Below are 24,774 nucleotides of genomic sequence, written 5' to 3' on the forward strand. Positions count from 1 at the left end.
TTCCAAAGTCTCCAGAGTGGACCGCCTGATCAACAACAATGGCCTTCTGAGAGAAGGTGCCTGCGCTCCATTCTCACACGTGCTCTGTGGTGGGAGGAAAGGGCCTCATCATCTGCTAGGCTCTTCCATGTGGGCTACATCTGTGAAGGCTTTCCACACACTCCTGGGCCTTCTCTGCAGTGGACGGCCACATCGTCACACAGAGATGTTCCTGCGCTCACTGCAGGTGTGGGTTTTCCCTGGAGCAGTGCACGTCTGGGGGAGAACTTGTGGCTGTTCTTCAGGGCTTCTTCACACGTCTTTACTCTGCAAACAGAAAGGTGTGACTTCCTACTAGATCCCTTACTGCACTCACCACACTTGAAGGATCCTTTTCTTCTAAGATCTCTTGTGATTTCTTGGGATTCATGCGATTCTACAAATTTGGATCTCTGGAGCCTGGCGTTTGGAGTCCTCCCAATGGACTCAATGCTCAACACTCCGTGTCCTTGGAAATGCCCATCTTTAAAGTTGACCCCACCTTCTCAGTTCTGCTCTCACCACCTGGCAAGGAAAAACACAACATGACCTGGTTTGATCCCCATTCTGCACAAAAATCAACTTGAGAAGAACAGAGTACTCAGGCTGGACGAAGTGGCTCAAGCCTGTAATCTCAGCACTTGGAAGGCTGAGGTGAGCAGATCACTTGAGCCCAGGAGTTTGAGACCAGCCTGGCTAACATGGTGAAACCCCATCTCTACAAAAAATTAAAAAAAAAAAAAAAATCAGCTGTGCATGGTGGCACATGTCTGTAGTGCCAGCTACCTGGGAGGCTGAGGTGGGAGAATCACCTGAGCCTGGGAAGTTGAGGTTGCAGTGAGCAGTGTGGCCTGGGCAACAGAGTGAGACCCTATCTCAAAATAAATTAAAAAAAAATTTTTTCAAAGACAGAATAATCAAGTACAGCAAAAAGAGGACAGTTATGGTATGGCACTTATCTTCACAATCCTTAATAGAGTAGGGATTGGCCCAGCACTTTGGGAGGCCGAGGCAGGCGGATCACCTGAGGTCAGGAGTTTGAGACCAGCCTGGTCAACGTGATGAAACCCCATCTCTACTAAAAATATAAAAATTATCTGGACATGGTGGCAGGCACCTGTAATTTCAGCTACTTGGGAGGCTGAGGCAGGAGAATCGCTTGAACCCAGGAGGCAGAAGTTGCAGTGAGCCGAGATCACGCCATTGCACTCCAACCTGGGTGACCAGAGCAAAACTCCGTCTCAAAAAAAAAAAAAAAAAACACACACAAAAACAAAAAACGGCTGGGCACGATGGCTCGCGCCTGTAATCCCAGCACTTCTTTGGGAGGCCAAGGTGGGCAGATCATTTGAGGTCAGGAGTTTGAAACCAACCTGGCCAGCATGGTGAAACCCCGTCTGTACTAAAAATACAAAAGAATTAGCCAGGCGTGGTGGTGGGCGCCTGTAATCCCAGCTACTCGGGAGGCTGAGGCAGGAGAATCACTTGAACCCAGGAGTCGGCAGTGAGCTGAGATGGTGAGCTGAAGTGGCAGTGAGCCGAGATTGTGCCATTGCACTCTAGCCTGGACAACAAGAGCGAAAACACTCTAAAAAAAAAAAAAAAAAAAAAAAAGAGTAGGGATTGGTGTCAGAAATGAAACCCTCCAAGGGCCAGCAGACAAGGGCAGCTGAGAATACTGGTAATGTATGAAGGAGAATGAGAGGGGGAACAGAGAGGCTAGGAGGCACTGGGGAGTAAGTAAGGCTGTCATCTCGTGTGTAAGACGAAGTCAACGCCTAAATGGAAAGAGGCAAGAAAACCAAAAAGAGGAAAAGGGGAATGGCCATGAGTGTGGAAGGCCTTGCGTCTTCACCACATGCAGTGGACCAAGCAGAGGCCACCACGTCGGGCCACTGGCTAACCCAGAGGAAAGCAGCGTGCCTTCTTTAGGGTTGCAACTGGGTTTCTGCATGGCAGCTTAGAGACCAAGAGAGAAAACAAGGACTCGACAGTCTTTTTCCCTGAGCTCTTCAGCATTTTTAATGGTGCAGGGAAGGAGCTGCAACAAAGAGAGATGCTACAGCGTCTCACTCACCCGTGCAAGTGAAGACTTCTGTCCCCAGCTGCCTGCAGATCTGGTACCATGATCTTTCCCTCAATCCATCCATCCCAATGCAGGATGATTGGTTTAGGTTGGAAAAAATAAAGTTCAGTTCATAACGCTGAAAAGAGGAAAGGGAAGATAATGAACCCAAAGCAGTCTGAGCCCTTCTGTCTCTGGGAAACAGACATGGCCAGGCAGACCACTAAAGAACTTGGTGGCAGGCCAGGCGTGGTGGTTCACGCCTGTAATCCCAGCATTTTGGGAGGCTGAGGCGGGTGGAACACCTGAGGCTGGGAGTTAGGGACCAGCCTGGCCAACATGGAGAAACCCCATCTCTACTAAAAATACAAAATTCACCGGGCGTGGTGGCGCATGACTGTAATCCCAGCTACTTGGGAGGCTGAGGCAGGAAAATTGCTTGAACCTGGGAGACGGAGGTTGCAGTGAGCTGAGATTGTGCCATTGCGCTCCAGCCTGGGGAATAAGAGCAAAACTCCATCTCAAAAAAAAAAAAAAAAAAAAAAAAAGAACTTGGTGGCAAAGCACAGACACAGCTACTCTGTAATAGGCCAGGAAGTAAAACTCCACAGGGCAGGGCTTCAATACCAGTGAAAATCACTGGGGTGCCGGGAGGTGATAGTCAAGACTCAGCACAAGAAAGTAAGAAAGCGTCCAATTTCCAGCAAGGGAAATAGCAGAACCCAGCATTAGCGGGAAGCAGGAATAGTCCACTTTTCATGGAGAGGGACCACGCAGCTTGCACGGATTTAGAAACTAAAGTAAACAAAACTGGAACCTTTAGACCAGACCACTACCAACAATGGGCAGCACCAATGATTTCTGAAACAGAGTCTCACCGTGTTGCCCAGGTTGGAGTACAGTGGCACGATCTCGGCTCACTGCAACCTCTAGCCTTCCGGGTTCAAGCAATTCTCCTGCCTCAGCCTCCCAGTAGCTGGGATTACAGGTACGCACCGCCATGCTTGGCTAAATTTTGTATTTTTAGTACAGATGGAGTTTCACCATGTTTGCCAGGCTGGTCTCCAACTCCTGACCTCAGGTGACCTGCCCACCTTAGCCTGCCAAAGTGATAGGATTACAGGCGTGAGCCACCACACCTGGCAGCAGCAATGATTTAGTTAGCAATACATGAATTTACAGTCAGAGAATTCCCAAGGCAGTCAGATCATACTGTGTCCAAAACTGGTGGGTTCTATGGTCTCACTGAGTTCGAGAATGAAGCCACAGACCCTCACGGTTGAGTGTTATAGTTCTTAAGGATGGTGTGTCCGGAGTTTGTTCCTTTTGATGTTCAGATGTGTTCACAGTTTCTTCCTTCTGGTGGCTTCATGGTCTTGCTAGCTTCAGGAGTGAAGCTGCAGATTTTCAGCTCTTAATATAGCACACCTGGAGTTGTTCATTTCTCCCAGTAAGTTCATGGTCTCACTGGCCTCAGGACTTACAACTGCAAACCTTCTCAATGTGTGTTACAGCTCATAAAAGCACTCTGGACCCAAAGAGTGACCAACAGTAAAATTTATTCCAAGCAACAAAAGAACAAAGCTACCACAATGTGGAAGGGACCTGAGCAGCTTGCCGCCTGCTTTTATTCCCTTATCCGACGGCCCCCCACCCACCCCACACACACACACACACACACACACACACACATCCTGCTGATTGGCCCATTTTACAGAGAGCTGATTGGTCTGTTTTGACAGGGTGCTGATTGGTGCGTTTACAATCCCTATGCTAGACACAGAGTTCTGATTGGTATATTTGTAATCCTTTAGCTAGACACAAAAGCTGTCCAAGTCCCCACTAGATTAGCTAGACACAGAGCACTGATTGGTGCCTTTAAAAACCTTGAGCTAGACACAGAGTGCTGATTGGTGTGTTTACAAACCTTGAGCTAGACACAGAGTGCTGATTGGTGCATTTACAATCCTTTAGTTAGACATAAAAGTTCCCCAAGTCCCCACTAGATTAGCTAGACACAGAGTGCTGATTGGTGCATATACAATCCTCCAGCTAGACATAAAAGTTCTCCAAGTCCCCACCCGACTCAGGAGCCCAGCTGGCTTTGCCTAGTGGATCCCGCGCCAGAGCGGAGTTGCTTCCCAGTCCCACGCCGCATGCCTGCACTCCTCAACTCTTGGGCAGTCAATGGGACTGAGGGCAGCGGAGCAGGCGGCAGCGCCCGTCCGGGAGGCTCTGGCCTCACGGGAGCCCATCGCGGGGGAGGGGCTCAGGCATGGTGGGCTGCAGGTCCGGAGCCCTGCCCCGCGGGGAGATGGCTGAGGCCCAGCGAGAATTTGAGCACGGTGCAGGCGGCCCGGCAGTGCTGGGGGACCCGGCGCCCCCTCCACAGCTGCTGGCCTGGGTGGTAAACCCCTCGCTGCCCGGGGCCAGCTGGCTGCTCCGAGTGTGGGGTCTGCCGAGCCCGCACCCACCTGGAACTCGAGCTGGCGCGCAGCCCTGGTTCCCGCCTGCGCCTCTCCCTCCACACCTCCCTGCAAGCAGAGGGAGCCGGCTCCGGCCTCCGCCAGCCCAGAGAAGGGCTCCCACAGTGCAGCGGCGGGCTGAAGGGCTCCTCAAGTGTGGCCAGAGCAGATACTGAGGCCGAGGAGGTGCTGAGCGCAAGCGAGGGCTGCCAGCACGCTGTCACCTCTCAATACCACCTTCCTGAAATTCTTTATCATCACATGCTGTGGAGATTCCTCTTGGAGGGGTGAGATAGTGCCATTCCCCATGAGTGAAGTACACAAGTACATCCTCACACACCTCAAAAATCACCCAATCCTGAGACACATGATTTCTGCAGCTGCCAGAGAAATAATCCCTGAGGAGCACAACCACCTTCCCCAGAGTAAAAGGGTGGGCTTCGAGTTAGTGTTGAGTGTCCAATGAGCAGGAAGAGCTGCAGAACAAGAGGCCAGCAACCAAGCCTAGGGAGACATCCCTCCAGCGGGAAGAGGACAGTCGGGGCTGCTGAGAGAGCAAACAGGCTCCGCAAATGCCACTAAGTGCACATTTTGTGGCATTAAGTACACTGACCTGGTTGCACGATTGTCACTACCATACGTTTTCAGATGTTTTTTTTCCTTCCCAAACTGCAACTCTGTACCCATTAAACAGTAACTCCTGTTCAAAGAAAAACTTAGACAAATTAAATTTAGCAGAGTCTAACTGAACAAAGAATGATTCCTGCATCACGGCAGCCCCCAGAACCACCAGATTTCAGAGGACTCTGTGCTGCCTCAGCGGCCAGAAAGGACGACGGCGCGTGAACAGAAAAAAGCAAGTAGCGTGCAGAAAGTGCAAGTGAGGCATGGAAACAGCTGGATTGGCTACAGCTTGGCATTGGCCTTGTTTGAACCATTTGAACAGCTGGCTGCTTCCTATTGGCTAAAACTCCATGATTGGTACAGGCTGTTTACACATCCAGTTAGGTTACAGTTCACTATGTACAGAGAAACCTCTTTTTAAAATTTTTATTTCTTTATTCTTTAGACAGAGTTTCACTCTTCTTACCCAGGCTGGAGTGCAATGGTGCAATCTCGGCTCACTGCAACCTCCGCATCCCGGCTTCAAGCGATTCTCCTGCCTCAGCCTCCTGAGTAGCTGGGATTACAGGCATGTGCCACCGCACATAGCTAATTTTGTACTTTTAATAGAGATGGGGTTTCTCCATGTTGGTTAGGCTGGTCTCAAACTCCCAACCTCAGGTGATGCGCCCACCTCGGCCTCCCAAAGTGCTGGGATTACAGGCATGAGCCACCATGCGCAGCCAGAGAAACCTTTATGCCAAGCTTATACTATAAGGAGGCAGCTTTAGGCTAAACTGAATACTCTTCATTCCCTTCTCTCCAGCCCCTGGCGACCACCCTTCTACTTTGTGTGTCTATGAGTGTGACTACTCTAAGTACCTCATATAAGTGGAATCATACAATAATTTTGTCACGGGCTTATATCACTTAGCATAGTGTCTTCAAGGTTCATCCATGTTGTAGCATGTGCCAGAACCGCCTTCCTTTTTAAGGCTGAGTAATATTCCATTGCATGCATATGCCACATTTTGTTTATCCATTCATCCATTGGTGGATGCTTGGGTTGCTTCTGTCTTTTGACTGTTGTGAATAATGCTGCTATAAACTTGAGTGTACCAATATCTGAGTCCCTGCTTTCTTTTTTTTTTTTTTTTTTTTTGAGACAGAGTTTCTCTCCTTTTGCCCAGACTGGAGTGCAGTGGCACAATCTCAGCTCACTGCAACCTCCGCCTCCCGGGTTCAAGTGATTCCTCAGTCTCCTGAGTAGCTGGGATTACAGGCGCCTGCCACCACGCGCGGCTAATTTTTTGTATTTTTAGTAGAGACGGGGTTTCACCATGTTGGCCAGGCTGGTCTCGAACTCCTAACCTCAGGTGATCCGCCTGCCTCAGCCTCCCAAAGTGCTGGGATTACAGCCGTGAGCCACCATGCCCGGCCTCAATTCTTTTAAATTCTTTTCAATTCTTCTGGGTACGTACCCAGAAGTGGAATTGCTGGATCATGTTGTAATTCGATGTTCGATTTTTTGAGGAACCGCCATACTGTTTTACGCAGTGGCTTGTGATACTGTGAAATATATACTTGGTCTCCTTACATATAACTCCTAGAAACCTTGAAATCTTCAAAATACAAGTGTCTTTTTGTATGCTAATAAGTTGGCTGGTAGCTGGTAGCCCCTAGGTAGCTTCAGGATGGGGATTGGTCACCGGAAAGACCAAGGCATGGTTAGAAGTTTGAGACTTTTAGCACCACCCCAAACTTCCAGGGAGGGGAGAGGGCTGAAGGTTGAGTTGATCACCAAGGGCCAACGATTTAACTAATCATGCCTAAGTAATGAAGCCTCCATGCTGAACACCTGGAGGTTCCTGGAGGGGTGGGGCACCTGGAGAGGGCATGGAAGCTCCACACTCCTTCCCTCATAGATTACCCTATTCATCTCTTCATCTGGTGTTCATCAGTATCCTTAGTAATATCCTTTGTAAGTGAGAAAGAAACTTATGTGAGGAATGCCAGACCCCTTTAAATGATCAGTCCCAGCCCCAGCACAGTAGCTCATGCCTTTAATCCTAGCACTTTGGCAGGCCCAGGTGGATGGATCACTTAAGCCCAGGAGTTCGAGACAAGCCTGGGCAACATGGTGAGACCCCATCTCTACAAAAAATAGAAAAAAATTAGTCAGGCAGGGTGATGCACACCTGTAGTCCCAGCTACTCAGGAGGCTGAGGTGGGAGAATCACTTGAGCCTGGGAAGTAGAGGCTGCAGTGAGCAATGATCACACCACTGCATTCCAGCCTGGATGACAGAGTGAGACCCTGTATCAAAACAAAACAAAAAATTAATTTAAAAAATTATCAGGCTGGGCACGGTGGCTCACACCTGTAATCCCAACACTTTGGGAGGCTGACGCAGGTGGATCATGAAGTCAGGAGTTCGAGACTAGCCTGGCCAACATAGTGAAACCCTGTCTCTACTAAAAATACAAAAATTATCCAGGCGTGATGGTGGGCACCTGTAATCCCAGGTACTCAGGAGGCTGAGGCAGGAGAATCGCTTGAACCCGGGAGGCAGGGGTTGCAGTGAACCGAGATCGCGCCACTGCACTCCAGCCTGGGCAACAGAGTGAGACTGTCTCAACAAACAAACAAACAAACACCCTCTCCTTTGTTCTCTGGGCCACTTCCCAGTGTTTCCCAGGCTGCAGTCCTCAACCTTGGCCCAAATAAACTCACTATATCTATTTTGCCTCAGTTTCTTTCCTTAGGTCAACATAATAAACTGGTAAACATAAGCACGTGTTTCCCTGAGTTCTGTGAGCCACTCCAGCAGATTAATAGAATGCAAGGAGAGGGTCGTGGGAACTCTGATTTATAGCCCCTTGGTTGGAAGCACAGGCTAGACAACCTGGAGCTTACAATTGGCATCAGAAGCGGGGGGCAGTCTTGTGGGACTGAGCCCTCAACCTGTGGGATCTGTTGCTATCTCCACAAAGACAGTGTTGGAATTGATTTGGAGGACACCCAGCTGGTGTTTGCTATAGAATTGATTGATTGGTTACTAGTAGGGAGAACTCTGCATGCAATTCTTAGTGACCAGAGGCCACAGAAGTCTTCTGTGTTGATCATCATGAGAGAATAGCAAAAACAGTTTGGTTTGGTTTCTGTACCTATATTCTCAGAGGCTGTGTCATTTTACAGTTCCTCCACGAATGACCAGCAATGCACAAGAGTTCCTATCTATATCCTCACCACCTGTTATTTTCTGGGATTCTCTTTGTTTTATAATAGCCATCCTGTGCTGGAAGTGGTGGCTCACACCTGTAATCCCAACACTTCAGGAGGCCGAGGTGGGAGGATTGCTTAAGCCCAGGAGTTCAAGACCAGCCTGGGCAACATGGTGAAACACCGTCTCCACAAAAAATAAAAAAATAATTAGCCAGGTGTGGTGGCGCACCTGTAGTCCCAGTTACTTGGGAGGCTGAGCCAGGAGAATCACTTGAGCCCAGGAGCGCAAGGCTGCAGTGAGCTATGATTGCACCATGCACTACAGCCTGGGCAACAGGGCGAGATGCAGTCTCAAAAAAAAAAAAAAAAAATAGCCATCCTAACTGTTGTGCAGTTAGTATTTTAACCAGGTCGCTTTTTGTTGTTGTTGGATTGTAGGAATTCTTTATATATTCTGGATATCTTTGAATTGTTTTTCTTGAAAAATATTCAGATTCATAAAAGAGAGCAAACTGCACAGTCATAAACCTCCTGTCATTCTTGTATCATCTGTTGCCCTTGATGATCAAGAATGTCTCAATCTTTTTACTGTTGGATTAGGATCCTGAAGATTTTTTTTTTTTTTTTTTTTTTTTTTTTTTTTTTTGGAGATGGAGTTTTGCTGTTGTCCAGACTGGAGTGCAATGGCACAATCTCGACTCACTGCAACGTCTGCCTCTGGGTTCAAGTGATCCTCCTGCCTCAGCCTCCCAAGTAGCTGGGATTACAGGCACGTGCCACCATGCCCGGCTAATTTTGTATTTTTAGTAAAGAGGGGGTTTCTCCATGTTAGTCAGGCTGGTCTCAAACTCTCGACCTCAGGTGATCCACCTGCCTCAGCCTCCCAAAGTGTGCTGAGATTACAGGCGTGAGCCACCGTGCCCGGCCTCCTGAAGATTTTTTTAAAGCTTTCTTTTTTTTTTTTTTTTTTTTAAGACGGAATCTCTGTCTGTCACCCAGGCCGGAGTGCAGTGGCGCAATCTCGGCTCACTGAAACCTCCGTCTCCTGGGTTCAAGCGATTCTCTTGCCTCGGCCTCCTGAGTAGCTGGGATTACAGGTGACTGCCACCACACCCAGCTAGTTTTTGTATTTTTAGTAGAGACGGGGTTTCACCATGTTGGTCAGGTTGATCTCAAACTCCTGACCTCGTGATCTGCCGCCTCAGCATCCCGAAGTGCTGGGATTACAGGCATGAGCCACTGTGCCAGCCAAAGCTTTTCATATCGATATAATTGTAGAGCTACAGGATCTTGGAGGTTTATATGTGGAGTTAAAAACCACCACAAGCTGAATATGAAGAATACATGCAAGACCAAGCCAGGGGACGAGTCTTTCTTAGCCCTTCAGAACGTTACCCTAGCCCCTCTCACAGGCCACTGCAAGGGAAAAAGAGTTTTCAGTTTTCTTTTTTGAGATGGAGTCTCGCTCTGTTGCCCAGGCTGGAGTGCAGTGGCGCAATCTTGGCTCACCACAACCTTCGTCTCCCGGGTTCAAGCAATTCTCCTGCTTCAGCCTCCCAAGTAGCTGGGACTACAGGCACGCACCACCATGCCCGACTAATTTTTGTATTTTTAGTAGAGATGGGGTTTCACTATCTTGGCCAGGCTGGTCTCAAACTCCTGACCTTGTGATCTGCCTGCCTTGGCCTCCCAAAGTGCTGGGATTACAGGGGTGAGCCACCGTGCCCAGCTGAGTTTTCAGTTTTCTTCTATACTCTCACTCGTGACACACAATACTTCCAAACCATGTCACTTTTTTTTTCTTTAAATTATTTTTTCCTCATCTTCTTTGTGATGGTATCATTTCTGACACCAGATTTGGGAAATGGAGTGGTCCCCACACCAAGCAGTTTTCCAATTTTCTGTGGGTACCAATGAATCTGGTTGTATGATGCAGTTTTAGCCAATGAAATGAGAGCAGAAGTCACTAAGCAGGGCTTCCGGAAAGTTCTTTAAAGCCTTATTACTCCAAGTGTGGTACTTTGTTAGAAGTGCAGAATCTTGGGCCCCAGCCCAGACCTACTGAATCTGAATCTATATTATAACAAGACCCCCTGTTGAGTTACACATGTTGAGCTAAAGTTGGAGAGTGATGCTTTAAGGGGAGCTGACTTAGCTTCCTCTTTCTTCCTGACTGGAATGTGGATGTGATGGCTGGAGCTAAAGGGGCCATCTTCCACATGTGGTGTGACCTTAAAGAAGCCACAGGCTGAGGATGGCAGTGGAAAAAAAACAGAAGGAGCCTGGGGCACTGATAGCCTCAGGGAGCCACCACACTGCCTGGAAATGAGCCTCTAGACTTCTTTAACACAAGAGAACAACCTCTACTGTGTACACTTACTACGAAGAAGGCCACTCCAGATGTACAGACTCAAAGAGAAAGCCCGAAGCAAGAGCAGACCACCCTGCAGGCTGGCTGTGGCTCTGCGCGCTTCTCGGCCTGCAGCTGGGGCCAGATCTGACCTTTCTTCATGCTCGTTTTTCAGATCAACAAGAATCCTAGGAAAGGGGAGTTCACATACCACTTTACTATTGCTCTATGTGTTTTCTAGTATGAGAATTGGTAAATACGATATATTCTGTTTTTACATTAAGTATTTCCTGTTTTATGTAACGTATTATTCTTTTCTAATTTTAGGTAAACGTGGACATGTTTTCCATCTATACAGAATATCAGCCATTTAAGATGTCCTAATGAGTCACACTCTGATATACTTTCTGGAGGCACTATGCTTTAAAAATGTGTTTATTTCTTATAATACCTTATGTCCCATATTACAAACCATTCCTTTTTATGCCAAAACATATATATATATTTTTAATCACCGTGTTGTTTTGGGAGTTAAGATATCTAAACCCTGGAAATAATCTGGAATAGGTCAAATCTCAGACATACTCAATAAACAATGTTCTGCTATATTTTCAGAAATGCTTCCAAAGATTTGTTGTATAAAGAATTTGAGACTAGGCACGGTGGCTCATGCCTATAATCCCAGCACTTTGGGAGGCAGAAGTGGGAGGATCACTTAAGCCCAGGAGTTCAAGATCAGCCTGGGCAACAGGGTGAGACCCCATCTCTACAAAAATTACAAAACTTAGCTGGGCACGGTGGTGTGTGCCTGTGGTCCCAGCTATTTGGAAGGCTGAGATGAGAGAATCAGTTGAGCCTAGGAGGCCAAGGCTGCAGTGACTCATGATTATGCCACTGTACTCCTGCCTGGGCAACAGAGTGAGACTCTGTCTCAAACAAACAAAAACAAGAGGCAAGGCCAGGTGCGGTGGCTCATGCCTATAATCCCAGCACTTTGGGAGGCTGAGGCGGGCAGATCACGAGGTCAAGAGATCAAGACCATCCTGGCCAACATGGTGTAACCCTGTCTCTACTAAAAATACAAAAATTAGCAGGGCGTGGTGGCGCATGCCTGTAATCCCAGCTACTCGGGAGGCTGAGGCAGGAGAATCACTTGAATCCAGGAGGCAGAGGTTGCAGCGAGTCAAGGTCGCGCCACTGCACTCCAGCCTGGTGACAGAGCAAGACTCCATTTCAAAAAAAAAAAAAGAGGCAAATTCATTTTTTGCAGATATCTAATTATACAGAAAATCAACCAGAATTGGGCCAGGCGTGGTGGTTCATGCCTGTAATTCCAGCACTTTGGGAGGCTGAGGCGGGCAGATCACTTGAAATCAGCAGTTCGAGACCAGCCTGGGCAACACCATGAAACCCCATCTCTACTAAAAATACAAAAATTAGCCAGGTGTGGTGGTGCCTGCCTGTAGTCCCAGCTACTTGGGAGGTGAAGATTGCAGTGAGCTGAGATCGCACCACAGTGCTCCAGCCTGGGCAGCAGAGTGAAACTCCATCTCAACCAAAAAAAAAAAAAAAAAGAAAGAAAGAAAGAAAATAGGCTAGGTGCAGTGGCTCACACCTTTGATTCCAGCACTCTGGGAGGCCAAGGTGGGTGGATCACTTGAGGCCAGGAGTTCAAGATCAGCCTGGCCAACATAGTGAAACCCCATCTCTACTAAAAATACAAAAATTAGCCAGGCATGATGGCAGGCACCTGCAATCCCAGCTACTTGGGAGGCTGAGGTGGAAGGATCACTTGAACCTGGGAGGCTGAGGCTGCAGTGAGCTGAGATTGGCACCACTGCACTCCAGCCTGAGTGACAGGGTGAGACTCCATCTCAAAAAAATAAAGAAAAATAAAGAAAGAAAATAAACCAGAATCAACAACAATAAAAAAAGATTAGAGATAAATTATTATTGCTAATAAGAGAATTTAGCAAAGTAGCTGGATAAAAAAAATCAACCAATAACATTTATTTCCACATCAGCAAAAAATCAACTAGAAATATAACCCCCCCAAAAAAATATTCTATTCACACTAGCAAAACTAAAAAATATTGGCTGGGCATGGTGGCTCACCCCTGTACTCCCAACACTTTGGGAGGCTGAGGGGGGTGGATCACCTGAGGTCAGGAGTTGGAGACCAGCCTGACCAACATGGTGAAACCCTGTTTCTACTAAATATGAAAAATTAGCCAGGCCTGATAGTCCATGCATGTAGTCCCAGCTACTTGGGAGGCTGAGGCAGGAGAATCACTTGAACCCAGGAGGTGGAGGTTGCAGTGAGCCAAGATTGCACCACTGCACTCCAGCCTGGGCAACAGAGTAAGACTTCATCTCGAAAAAGAATAAAAGAAAAGAGAAGCTAGAGACACATATGTGGGAGCTTAATACAGAATAACAGTGGCAGCACAGATCACTGAGACAGGAACGGACTGTTCGGATATAGCGCTGGAAGATTAGCTCACTATCCAGAGACACATAAAACTGGATCCTACCCAACACCATGTACAAGAGGAAACCAGATGGATTAAAAACTTAAGGGCCGGGCGCGGTGGCTCACGCCTGCAATCCCAGCACTTTGGGAGGCTGGGATCACGAGGTCAGGAGATCAAGACCATCCTGGCTAACACGGTGAAACCCCGTCTCTACTGAAAATACAAAAAATTAGCTGGATGGTGGCACGTGCTTGTAGTCCCAGCTACTCAGGAGGCTAAGGCAGGAGAATCGCTTGAACCCAGGAGGCAGAGGTTGCAGTGAGCTGAGATCGCACCACTGCACTCCAGCCTGGGTGACAGAGCAAGAATCCGTCTCAAAAAAAAAAACAAACAAACAAAAAAAAAACTTAAATGTAAGAGAAAATAAAAAATAATATTTTGGGTTGTGGTGGCTCACGCCTGTAATCCCAACACTTTGGGAGGCTAAGGCGGGTGGATCACTTGAGCTCAGGAGTTTGAGACCAGTCTGAGCAACATGGCAAAACCCCATCTCTATAAAAAATACAAAACTTGGCTGGTTAGGTATAAGTTGACAGACAATAACAAAATTAAAAAAAAAAAAAAAAAAAGGCCAGGCACAGTGGCTTGTGCCTGTAATCCCAGCATTTTGGGAGGCCAAGGCAGGTGGATCACCTGAGGTCAAGAGTTCAAGCCCAGCCTGGCCAACATGGCGAAACCCCGTCTCTATTACAAATACAAAAAAAATTAGCCGGGCATGGTGGCAGGAGCCTGTAATCCCAGCTACTCAGGAGGCTGAGGTAGGAGAATTGCTAGAACCCTGGTGGCAGAGGTTGCAGTGAGCCGAGATTGCGCCACTGCATTCCAGCCTGGGTGACAGAGCGAGACTTGGTCTCCAAAAAAAAAAAAAAATTAGCCCGGCATGGTGGTGAGAGGTGACAGCGTGCTGGCAGTCCTCAGAGCCCTCGCTTACTCTCGGCACCTCCCCTGCCTGGGCTCCCACTTTGGCGGCATTTGAGGAGCCCTTCAGCCCCCCCCCCCACTGCACTGTGGGAGCCCCTTTCTGGGCTGGCCAAGGCTGGAGCCCACTCCCTCAGCTTGCAGGGAGGTATGGAGGGAGAGGCGCGAGCGGGAAGCGGGGCTTCCTGCGGCGCTTGCGGGCCAGCTGGAGCTCCAGGTGGGCGTGGGCTTGGTGGGCCCCGCACTCGGAGCAGCCAGCCAGCCCTGCTGGCCCCGGGCAATGAGGGACTTAGCACCCGGGCCAGTGGCTGCGGAGGGTGTACTGGGTCCCCCAGCAGTGCCAGCCCACCAGCGCTGTGCTCGATTTCTCGCTGGGCCTTAGCTGCCTTCCCGCGGGGCAGTGCTCCGGACCTGCAGCCCGCCATGCCTGAGCCTCCCACCCACTCCATGTGCTCCTGTGCAGCCCGAGCCTCCCGGACGAGCACCACCCCCTGCTCCAGGGCACCCAGTCCCATCGACCACCCAAGGGCTGAGGAGTGCGAGCGCACGGCGCAGGACTGGCAGGCAGCTCCACCTGCACCCCCCGTGTGGGATCCAGTAGGTGAAGCCAGGTGGGCTCCTGAGTCTGGTGGGGACGTGGAGAGTCTTTATGTCTAGCTCAGGGATTGTAAATACACCAATCAGCACCCTGTGTTTAGCTCAAGGTTTGTGAGTGCACCAATCGACACTCTGTATCTAGCTGCTCTGGTGGGGCCTTGGAGAACCTGTGTGTCAAAACTCTGTATCTAACTAATCTGATGGGGATGTGGAGAACCTTTGTATCTAGCTCAGGGATTGTAAATGCACCAATTAGCGCCCTGACAAAACAGGCCACTCGGCTCAACCAATCAGCAGGATGTGGGTGGGGCCAGATAAGAGAATAAAAGCAGGCTGCTGGAGCCAGCAGTGACAACCTACTCGGGTCTTCTTCACACGGTGAAAGGTTTCTTTGTTGTTTTGCTGTTTGCAATAAATCTTGCTACTGCTCACTCTTTGGGTCCACGCTGGTTTCATGAGCTGTAACATTCGCCGCAAAGATCTGCAGCTTCACTCCTGAGCCCAGCGAGACCACGAGGTCAGCAGAAGGGAAAAGAACTCCAGACGTGCTGCCTTAAGAGCTGTAACACTCACCACGGAAGTCTACAGCTTCACTCCTGAGCCAGCGAGACCACGAACCCACCAGAAGGAAGAAACTCCGACCACATCTGAACATCAGAAGGAACAGACTCCAGACGTGCCGCTTTAAGAGCTGTAACACTCACCATGAGGGTCCGCGGCTTCATTCTTTAAGTCAGTGAGACCAGGAACCCACCAACTCCGGACACAGTGGCATGTGCCTGTAGTCCCACCTATGAAGGAGAATGAGGTGGGGGACTGTTTGAGCCCAGGAGGTTGAAGCTACAGTGAGCCATGACCATGCCACTGCACTCCAGTCTGTGCAAAATAGTAAGCCTCTGTCTATTTTTGTCACCTAAGAGTAAAGAAGTTTTTTTTTGTTTGTTTCTTTAGATAGTCTTGCTCTGTTGTCCAGGCTGGAGTGCGGTGGTGTGATCTCGGGTCACTGAAAGCTCTGCCTCCCGGGTTCACACCATTCTCCTGCCTCAGCCTCCCTAGTAGCTGCGACTACTGGCGTCCGCCACCGCGCCCGGCTAATTTTTTGTGTTTTTTTAGTAGAGATGGGGTTTCATCGTGTTAGCCAGAATGGTCTTGATCTCCTGACCTGGTGATTGGCCCGCCTCGGCCTACTAAGGTGCTGGAATGACAGGCATGCGCCACCGCGCCCGGCCTAAGAGTAAAGAAGTTCTTAACCAGAAATGCAAAAGTACAGATCATAAGAAAAAGAAACATAACTGAATTTTATTTTATCAATATTAAGGATTTCTGTTCAATGTACATATTGTGGACAAGATACTTGATGCTGGGGGGAAAATGTTTAAAACTAATAAGGAACAGCTGGGCATGGTGGTGCACACCTGTAACCCAGCCACTTGGAAGATTGAGGCAGGAGGATTGCTTGAACCCAGGAGTTCAAAGCTGCAGTGAGCCATGATCGTGCCACTGCACTCCAGCCTGGGTGAGAGAGCGAGACCCAAAAGGCCATATACTGTATGAGTCCATTTATATAAAATGTCTAGAATAGGCAAAATGGTAGAGACAGACAGTAAATTAGTGGTTTCCAGAGTTTCTCTCCTGAGGCAGGAGAATCGCTTGAACCTGGGAGGCAGAGGTTGCAGTGAGCAGAGATCTTGCCATTGCACTCCAGCCTGGGCAACAGGCGCAAAACTCCGTCTCAAAAAAGAAAAGGGGAGGAGAGGGAGCAGCTGCTAGTGGGTACATGACTTCTTTTGGAGATGATGAAAATGTTCTAAGATTATGATGATGGTTGCACAACTCTGTAAATAAACTTTAAAACCCTACTGAATTGTATATTTTAAAAGGGTGAAGGCCAGGTGCAGTGGCTCACACCTGTATTCCCAGCACTTCCGGAGGCTGAGGCAGGAGGATTGCTTGAGCCCAGGAGTTTGAAACCAGCCTAGGCAACATGGTGAGACTGCCTCTAAAAAAATAAAACAAATTTTTAGAAAGGGTGAATGTTTTGGTATATGAATTATATCTCAATTAAAAAACTGACAAGAGGTTAATATCTGGAAGCTCTCACCAATTAACCAGACAAGAACAACTCCAGTGGGAAAATCGGCAAAGGATATGAACAGGCAATCTACAGTCAAGGAAACCAAAAAAGTTAATCATCATATAGAAATACTCAAAATCATTAGATACTCAAAATGACTAGAGACATGCAAAATTAAAATGAGATCCACTTTATATCTATGAGACTGGCGAGTTAGAAAGTGGGATGGTGCCGTACACTGGGGAGAATAGGGGAATGCAGGGCCCTTCCGTGCTGCAGTGGGAAGGGAGAGCTGACTCAGTAACTAAAGTAAAATAAGTACCCACAGGCCCACAAGCCCTGTGACCCAGCAAGGCTGCACCCAGGGACAGGGCCTAAGGGCACATGTTGGGTTTTGTAGGGTTTTTTTTTCTTTTTTTGAGGCAGGATCTCGCTGTTGCCAAAGCTGAATTGCAGTGGCTCAATCACTGCTCACTGCAGCCTCAACCTCCCTGGGCTTAAGTGATCCCTCCTCTTTAGCCTCCCAAGTAGCTGGGACTACAGGTGTACACCACTACACCCAGCTAGTTTTTTTATTATTTATTTTTTGTAGAGATGAGGTCTTACTATGTTGCCTGGGCTGGTCTCAACCTCCCGGGCTCAAATGATCCCCTCGGCTCAGCCTCCCAAAGTGCTGGGATTACAGGCTGGGAACTTTTTTGAATAAGTTGTAGCTGTGGGACAGGGAGTTGGAACGATCTTGGCACCCTGTCTCTTGTCCTGGAAAGAAGGTGGGTAAAGGAAGGAGGATGAAGGAGGATATTTGCTGTGAAACACTTTATAGCAGTTAGAAACATGGGAAGGATGAACACAGAGCAACAAGGATTTTGTTTTTTTAAACCACTTACCCTCAAATTCTGTGGGATGGTTCTTTAAGATGCAGTACTTGGGCAGGTGCAGCAGCTCATGCCTGTAATCCAGCAAGTTGGGAGGCTGAGGCAGGAGGATCACTTGGGGCCTGGAGTTCAAGACCAGCTTGAGCAACAGAGGTAGACTTCTATCTCTAAAATAAAATAAAAAGAATTTTTTTTTTAAATACAGTACTAAGTGAAAAAGATAAATGAGATTTATTTATTTGTTTTTCAGAGACAAGGTCCCATTCTATTGCCCAGGCTGGAGTGCAGTGGCTCAATCCTAGCTCACCTTAACCTCCAACTCCTGGGCTCAAGCCATCCTTCAGCCTTAGCCTCCTGAGTAGCTGGGACTACAGGCGTGCCACTATGCCTGGCTAGTTTGTAAAATATTTTGTAGAGATGAAGTCTTGCTATGTTGCCAAGGTTTGCCTTGAACTTCTGGCCTCAAGTGATCTGCCTGCCTCCGCTTCCCAAAGTGTTGGGATTACAGCATAAGCCACTGCAACCAACATACTTAATATTTAAGAAAACTGTAGCGTCCTGTTGTGTACTTGTCCTTTTCTTCTTGTCTTCTTACTCTACTCTCCACGCTCTTCATACATAAGTAGAAAATTTGGGCCGGGTGCAGCGGCTCACGCCTGTAATCCCAGCACTTTGGGAGGCCGAGGCAGGCATATTGCCTGAGGTCAGGAGTTTGAGACCAGCCTGGCCAACATGGTGAAACACCGTTTCTACTAAAAGTACAAACATTAGCCAGGTGTGGTGGTGGGCGCCTGTAACCCCAGCTACTTGGGAGACTGAGGCAGAAGAATTGCTTGAACTCGGGAGGCAGAGGTTGCAGTGAGCAGAGATCTCGCCATTGCACTCCAACCTGGGCAACAAGAGCAAAATTCTGTCTCAAATAACAATACATAAATTTTTTTTATTTTATTTTATTTTTGAGACAGGATCTTGCGAGGTTGCCCAGGCTGGAGTGCAGTGGTGTGATTATAGCTCAGTGCAGCCTCAATGTCCTGGGCTCAGGGAACGCCTTCGCCTCAGCCTCCTGAGTAGCTGGGACTACAGATATGTACCAACACTCTTGGGCTCAAGTGATCCTCCTGCCTCTCCTCCCTATGTGCTGGCATGAGCCACCTTGCCCAGTCAGAAAATTTATTTAATAAAAAAAGCCACACTATTTAAGCTATCTTGTAAATATAGCTAAGTTAAAATGTCTATGCCACAATCCAAACTGGCAGAACTTAACTGAAACTGGAATAAGAGTATGGCTAAGCAGATGCTAGTATATTGATACCACACAGTGAAATCCAACAGTACCCGCCCTCTAGAATTTAAACTCATGAGGGGAGGGATTTTTGTTTTTGTTTTTGTTTTTTGTTCACTGATGATCCCAAGCATCTTAGAACAGTATCTGGCACATATTAGGTGTGCAAGAAAAAAAATGTCTGCTTAGATCTGCAAAGTCACCTTGATTAAAAAAAAAAAAAGAAAGAAAGAAAAATACACAGGCCAGGTGCAGTGGCTCACGCTGTAATCACAGGACTTTGGGAGGCCGAGGCGGGCGGATCACGAGGTCAGGAGTTCGAGACCAGCCTGGCCAAGAGACCAGCCTGGCCAATATGGTGAAATCCTGTCTCTACTAAAAATACAAAAATTAGCCAGGTGTGGTGGTGGGCACCTGTAATCCCAGCTACTCAGGAGGCTGAGGCAGGAGAATTGCTTGAACCTGGGAGGCAGAGGTTGCAGTGAGTCAAGATTGTGCCATTGCACTCCAGCCTGGGTGACAGAGCGAGACTCCAACTAAAACAAAACAAAACGAAAACAAAGACATACGTTAAACCATTTTGTAAATGCTTCCAAGAAAAAAGGATACTGAACAGGTTTCCACTAATCTATACATTCATCTAATAGTGTATAAAGCTGCTACAGTTTGTCAATTGAATACTGAAATGGTACAAAGATATGGATTCTTTCCACACAAAGAAATGAGATGTAAGTTATGGGGGAAAAGATTACAAGGTAGTGTGTATACACAAAGGACAAGTATGTAAGATGTGTAGGTGTCAGTCCATGGGGATGATGGTGAAGGGCACTCAGGACCCTGAGAGTGGCAGGAGAGGTAAGATTAATCACCAGCAGAACCCATTCAGCTCCAGCTAACGGTGTGGAGGAGAACTTGACATGATTAGGGCATTGTCTTTGATGTAATTTGGAAGGCTGCAATGTAGATAATGTTATCGGAACATATGTCCAAATACAATATTAACAGGCTATGACACAGCTTCCTGACTCCAGTTACTAGGATCAATCAATGCCTCTTTTTTGAATTCTGTGATACAGTTAGATTTTCCACATCCTTTCTCATAGGGAAAAGATGTGTGATCAACTTGCAGAATAGTCTTATTTACTTGCCAGATACATTTCTCATGGAAAATTGGCATGCTGGTTAATAATAACAGCTTGGAAGTTACATAAATGTCCAACAATAGGGAATCAGTTAAGAACAAAATTCATCACAGTACATATATATATATAATATAAGACTTTGCAACCATTTAAAAACGATATAAAAGAAGCTGGCTGGAGTGCTGCATGCCTGTAGTCACAGCTACTCGGGAGGCTGAGATGGCAGGATCACTTGAACCCAGGAGTTCAAGACCAGCCTGGGCAGAAACATAGCAAGACCATGTCTCTAATTTTAAAAATAATAACAGTAATGTAAAAGAGCAGAACATGCCATGGGAAAATAGAAGACATTTTAAAAATCAGGATGCAAAACAGATGTGTCAAATGATCCCAGCTGTGTTTAGAAATACATATACTCAGGAAGAAAAAAAGGCCTGGAAGAACCCTTACTAAATATGGGATTATATTTCAGGGTGGAAATAGAGATAACTTGTTTTATTTTGTAATTTTGCAAATGTATGTCTTTATTTTTCTGTACTTTCCAATTTTTCTATAATGAACAATTACTTCTATAATCAGAAAATAAGGCCAGGCGCAGTGGCTCACGCCTGTAATCCCAGCACTTTGGGAGGCCGAGACGGGCAGATCACGAGGTCAGGAGATCGAGACCATCCTGCCTAACACGGTGAAACCCCGTCTCTACTAAAAATACAAAAAATTAGCCAGGTGCGGTGGCCGGCGCCTGTAGTCCCAGCTACTTAGGAGGCTGATGCAGGAGAATGGCTTGAACCTGGGAGGCGGAGTTTGCGGTGAGCCGAGATCACGCCACTGCACTCCAGCCTGGGCGACAGAGCCAGACTCCATCTCAAAAAAAAAAAAAAAAAATCAGAAAATAAAGAGCAATTTTTTTTTTTGAGACGGAGTCTCGTTCTGCCACCCAGGCTGGAGTGCAGTGGCATGATCTTGGCTCACTGCAACCTTTGCCTCCTGGGTTCAAGCAATGCTCCTGCCTCAGCCTCCGGAGTAGCTAGGACTACAGGCGTGTGCCACCATGCCAAGCTAATTTTTGTATTTTTAGTAGACAGGGGGTTTCATCATGTTGGCGAAGATAGTCTCGATCTCTTGACCTCGTGATCTGCCCGCCTTAGCCTCCCAAAGTGTTGGAATTATAGGCGTGAGCCACCGCGCCCAGCCAGCCACTTTCTTTACCTATAAAATGGGGATAATAAAAGCACATTCCCCTTAAGGTTGTCAGCAGGAAAATGCCTAGAATAGTGACTGGCAAGTAGGAGTTACTTAGTAAAGGTTAGCTAATATCACTGACATCTTTGCGAATAGGGTGGTTTGAGTCTTAGGGTCAGGCCTGTCTTACCTGTGGTGATCCCCCTTGCAAAGTCAAGCTGAGCGGCTGGCAGGCTTTCCTTCAAGCCTTTTCCATTCATTCCAGCGTGAACGATAGGTAACAAAGACAGGAAGGGAAATTTAGAGCTGAGTTCACAAACTCAGACTTTTTAGGCACCAGGCGGGAATGGTAAACTGAGGGAAGCAGCTCGGAAAGAAATGATGGGAGCTGTGGCTCCTGGAGAGGGAGGCCTCTCTGGAAGCACTGTCATCGCCCCATTATGACAGGGACATGTTCTGAGAAATACATTGTTGTGCAAACACCACAGGGTGTCTTTACTCACACCTAGCTGGTACAGCCTACAGCACACCTAGGCTAGATTGTCTAGCCTGTTGCTCCTAGGCTACAAACCTGTGCAGCCCTGTACTGAATACTGTAGACAGTTGTAACACAATGGTATTTGTGTATCTAAACATAGAAAAGGTACAGTAAAAATATGGCATAAAGGATTAAAAAATGGTACACCTATATAGGGCACTTAACATGAATGGAGCTTGCAGGACTGGAATTCGCTGTAGGTGAGTCATTCAGTGAGTAGTGAGGCCTGGGACATTACCGTACACTACTACAGACTTTATGAACACTGTACACTTAGGCTACACTAAATTTATAAAGAAATTAAGTGGCCGGGCACGGTGGCTCATGCCTGTAATCCCAGCACTTTGGGAGGCCGAGGTGGGTGGATCACGAGGTGAGGAGTTCGAGACCAGTCTAGCCAACATAGTGAAACCCTGTCTCTACTAAAAATACAAAAAAATTAGCCGGGTGTGGTGGTGTGCACCTGTAATCCCAGCTAGTCGGGAGGCTGAGGCAGGAGAATTGCGTGAACCCAGGAGGTGGAGGTTGCAGTGAGCCGAAATCAAGCCATTGCACTCCAGCCCAGGTGACAGTGTGAGACTCCACCTCAAAAAAAAAAAGAAAGAAAGAAATTAAGCAGTCAGGCGCCATGGCATGCACCTCAAGTCCCAGATACTCCAGAGGCTGACGGAGGCTGAGGCAGGAGGATTGCTTGAGCAAAGGATTTCTGGGCTGTAGTGAGCTATCCTGATCTGGTGTCAGCACTAAGTTCAACATTAATATAGTGATTTCCCTGGAGCTGGGGACCATTAGGTTGCCTAAGGAGGGGTGAACTGGCCCAGGTAGGAAACAGAGCTGGTCAGGACTCCCATGCTAATCAGTAGTGGGATAGCATTTGTGAACCACTGCACTCCAGCCTGGGCAACATAGCGAGACCCCCATCTCTTAAAAAAGAGTAGGCTGGGCAAAGTGGTTCACTCTTGCCATCCCAGTGCTTTGGAAGGCTGAGGTGGGAGAATTACTTGAGGCCAGGACTTCAAGATCAGCCTGGGCAACATAGGGAGACCCCCATCTCTACAAAAAAATTAAAAATAAACCGGGCACGGTGGCTCATGCCTGTAATCGCAGAAATTTGGGTGGCCAAGGTGGGTGGATCACTTGAGGTCTGGAGTTTGAGACCAGACTGGCCAACATGGTGAAACCCTGTCTCTACTAAAAATACAAAAATTAGGCCAGGCCTGGTGGCTTGCCTGTAATCTCAGCACTTTGGGTGGCCAAGGCAGGTGGATCACTTGAGGTCAGGAGTTTGAGACCAGCCTGGCCAACATGGTGAAACCCTGTCTCTACTAAAAATAAAAAATGTAGGCCAGTGCAGTGGCTCATGCCTATAATCTCAGCACTTTGGGAGGCCGAGGTGGGCAGAATGCCTGAGGTCAGGAGTTTGAGACCAACCTGGCCAACATGGCAAAATCCCCTCTACTTAAAATATAAAAACTAGCTGGGTGTGGTGGTGCATGCCTGTAATCCCAGCTACTCAGGGGGCTGAGGCAGGAGAATTACTTGAACCCAGGAGGCGGAGGTTGCAGTGAGCTGAGATGGTGCCTCTGTACTCCAGCCTGGGTGATAGAGTGAGACTCTCTCCCAAAAAAACAAAACAAAACAAAACAAAACAAAAAACGGCCAGGAGCGGTGGCTCACGCCTGTAATCCCAACACTGTGAGAGGCCAAAGCGGGCAGATCACCTGAGGTCAAGAGTTCAAGACCAGCCTGGCCAACATGGCGAAATCCTGTCTCTACTAAAAATACAAAAAATTAGCCAGGCATGGTGTTGGGCACCTGTAAATACCATCTACTTGGGAGGCTAAGGCAGGAGAATTGCTTGAACCTGGGAAGTGGAGGCTGCAGTGAGCCGAGATCACACCATTGCACTCCAGCCTGGGTGACAGAGCAAGACTCCATCTCAAATATAAAAAAAAAAAAAAATTAGCCAGGCACAGTGGCACGTGCCTGTAGTCCTAGCTACCTCTGAGGCTGATGTGCGACGATCACTTGAGCCCAGGAGTTCAAGGCTGCAGTGAGCTGTGATAATTCCACTGAACTCCAGCCTGGGTGACAGAGCAAGACCCCATCTCTAAAAAAATAATAATAAAGGACCAGGCACAGTGGCTCATGCCTGTAATCCCAAGACTTTGGGAGGCCGAGGCAGGTCGATCACTGAGGCCAGGAGTTCAAGACCAGCCTAACCAACATGGTGAAACCCCATCTGTACAAAAAAATAAAAATAAAAAAAAAAATAGCCAGGCATGGTGGTGTGCGCCTATAATCCCAGCCAGTCAGGAGCCTGAGGCATGAGAATCCCTTGAACCCGGGAAGCAGAGGTTGCAGTGAGCCGAGATCATACCACTATACTCCAGCCTGGGTAACAGAGTGAGACTCTGTCTCAAAAAATAATAATAAATAATAACAATACTAAAATAATAAAATAAAATGGGCCGGGCACGGTGGCTCACCCCTGTAATCCCAGCACTTTGGGAGGCTGAGGCGAGTGGATCACCTGAGGTCAGGAGTTTGAGGCCAGCCTGGCCAACATGGTGAAACCCCATCTCTACTAAAAATACAAAAAAGAATTAGCCAGACGTGGTGGTGCGTGCCTGTAACCTCAGCTACTCGGGAGGCTGAGGCAGGAGAATCGCTTGAACCCAGGAAGCGGAGGTTGCAGTGAGCCGAGATTGCGCCACTGCACTCCAGCCTGGACGACAGAGTGAGACTCTGTCTCAAAATAATAATAATAATAAATAAAGTAAAACAGAAATAATAAAATTAAGTCATCATTCCATGGCATTACCACAGCCAAGACACCACTAGGCAACAGCAATTTTTTCACTCCACTATAAGCTTATGAGACCACCATCGTATATGTGGTCTGT

General features: G+C 47.7%; 1 long non-coding RNA gene across 1 annotated transcript; it reads right to left on the reverse strand.

Moving 5' to 3' along the window:
* Positions 1–390: 390 nt before the first annotated feature.
* On the reverse strand, positions 391–21,703 carry LOC129534147 (uncharacterized). The gene is made up of 4 exons (XR_008680606.2): positions 21,521–21,703; positions 17,737–17,891; positions 2,096–2,222; positions 391–543 (listed from the first exon to the last, which is right to left on the reverse strand). It is a non-coding gene; the product is annotated as an uncharacterized lncRNA (long non-coding RNA).
* Between the last annotated feature and the right edge of the window lie 3,071 nt (positions 21,704–24,774).

The sequence above is a fragment of the Gorilla gorilla genome, chromosome 5, assembly GCF_029281585.2.
Source record: "Gorilla gorilla gorilla isolate KB3781 chromosome 5, NHGRI_mGorGor1-v2.1_pri, whole genome shotgun sequence".
Lineage (NCBI taxonomy): Eukaryota > Metazoa > Chordata > Mammalia > Primates > Hominidae > Gorilla > Gorilla gorilla.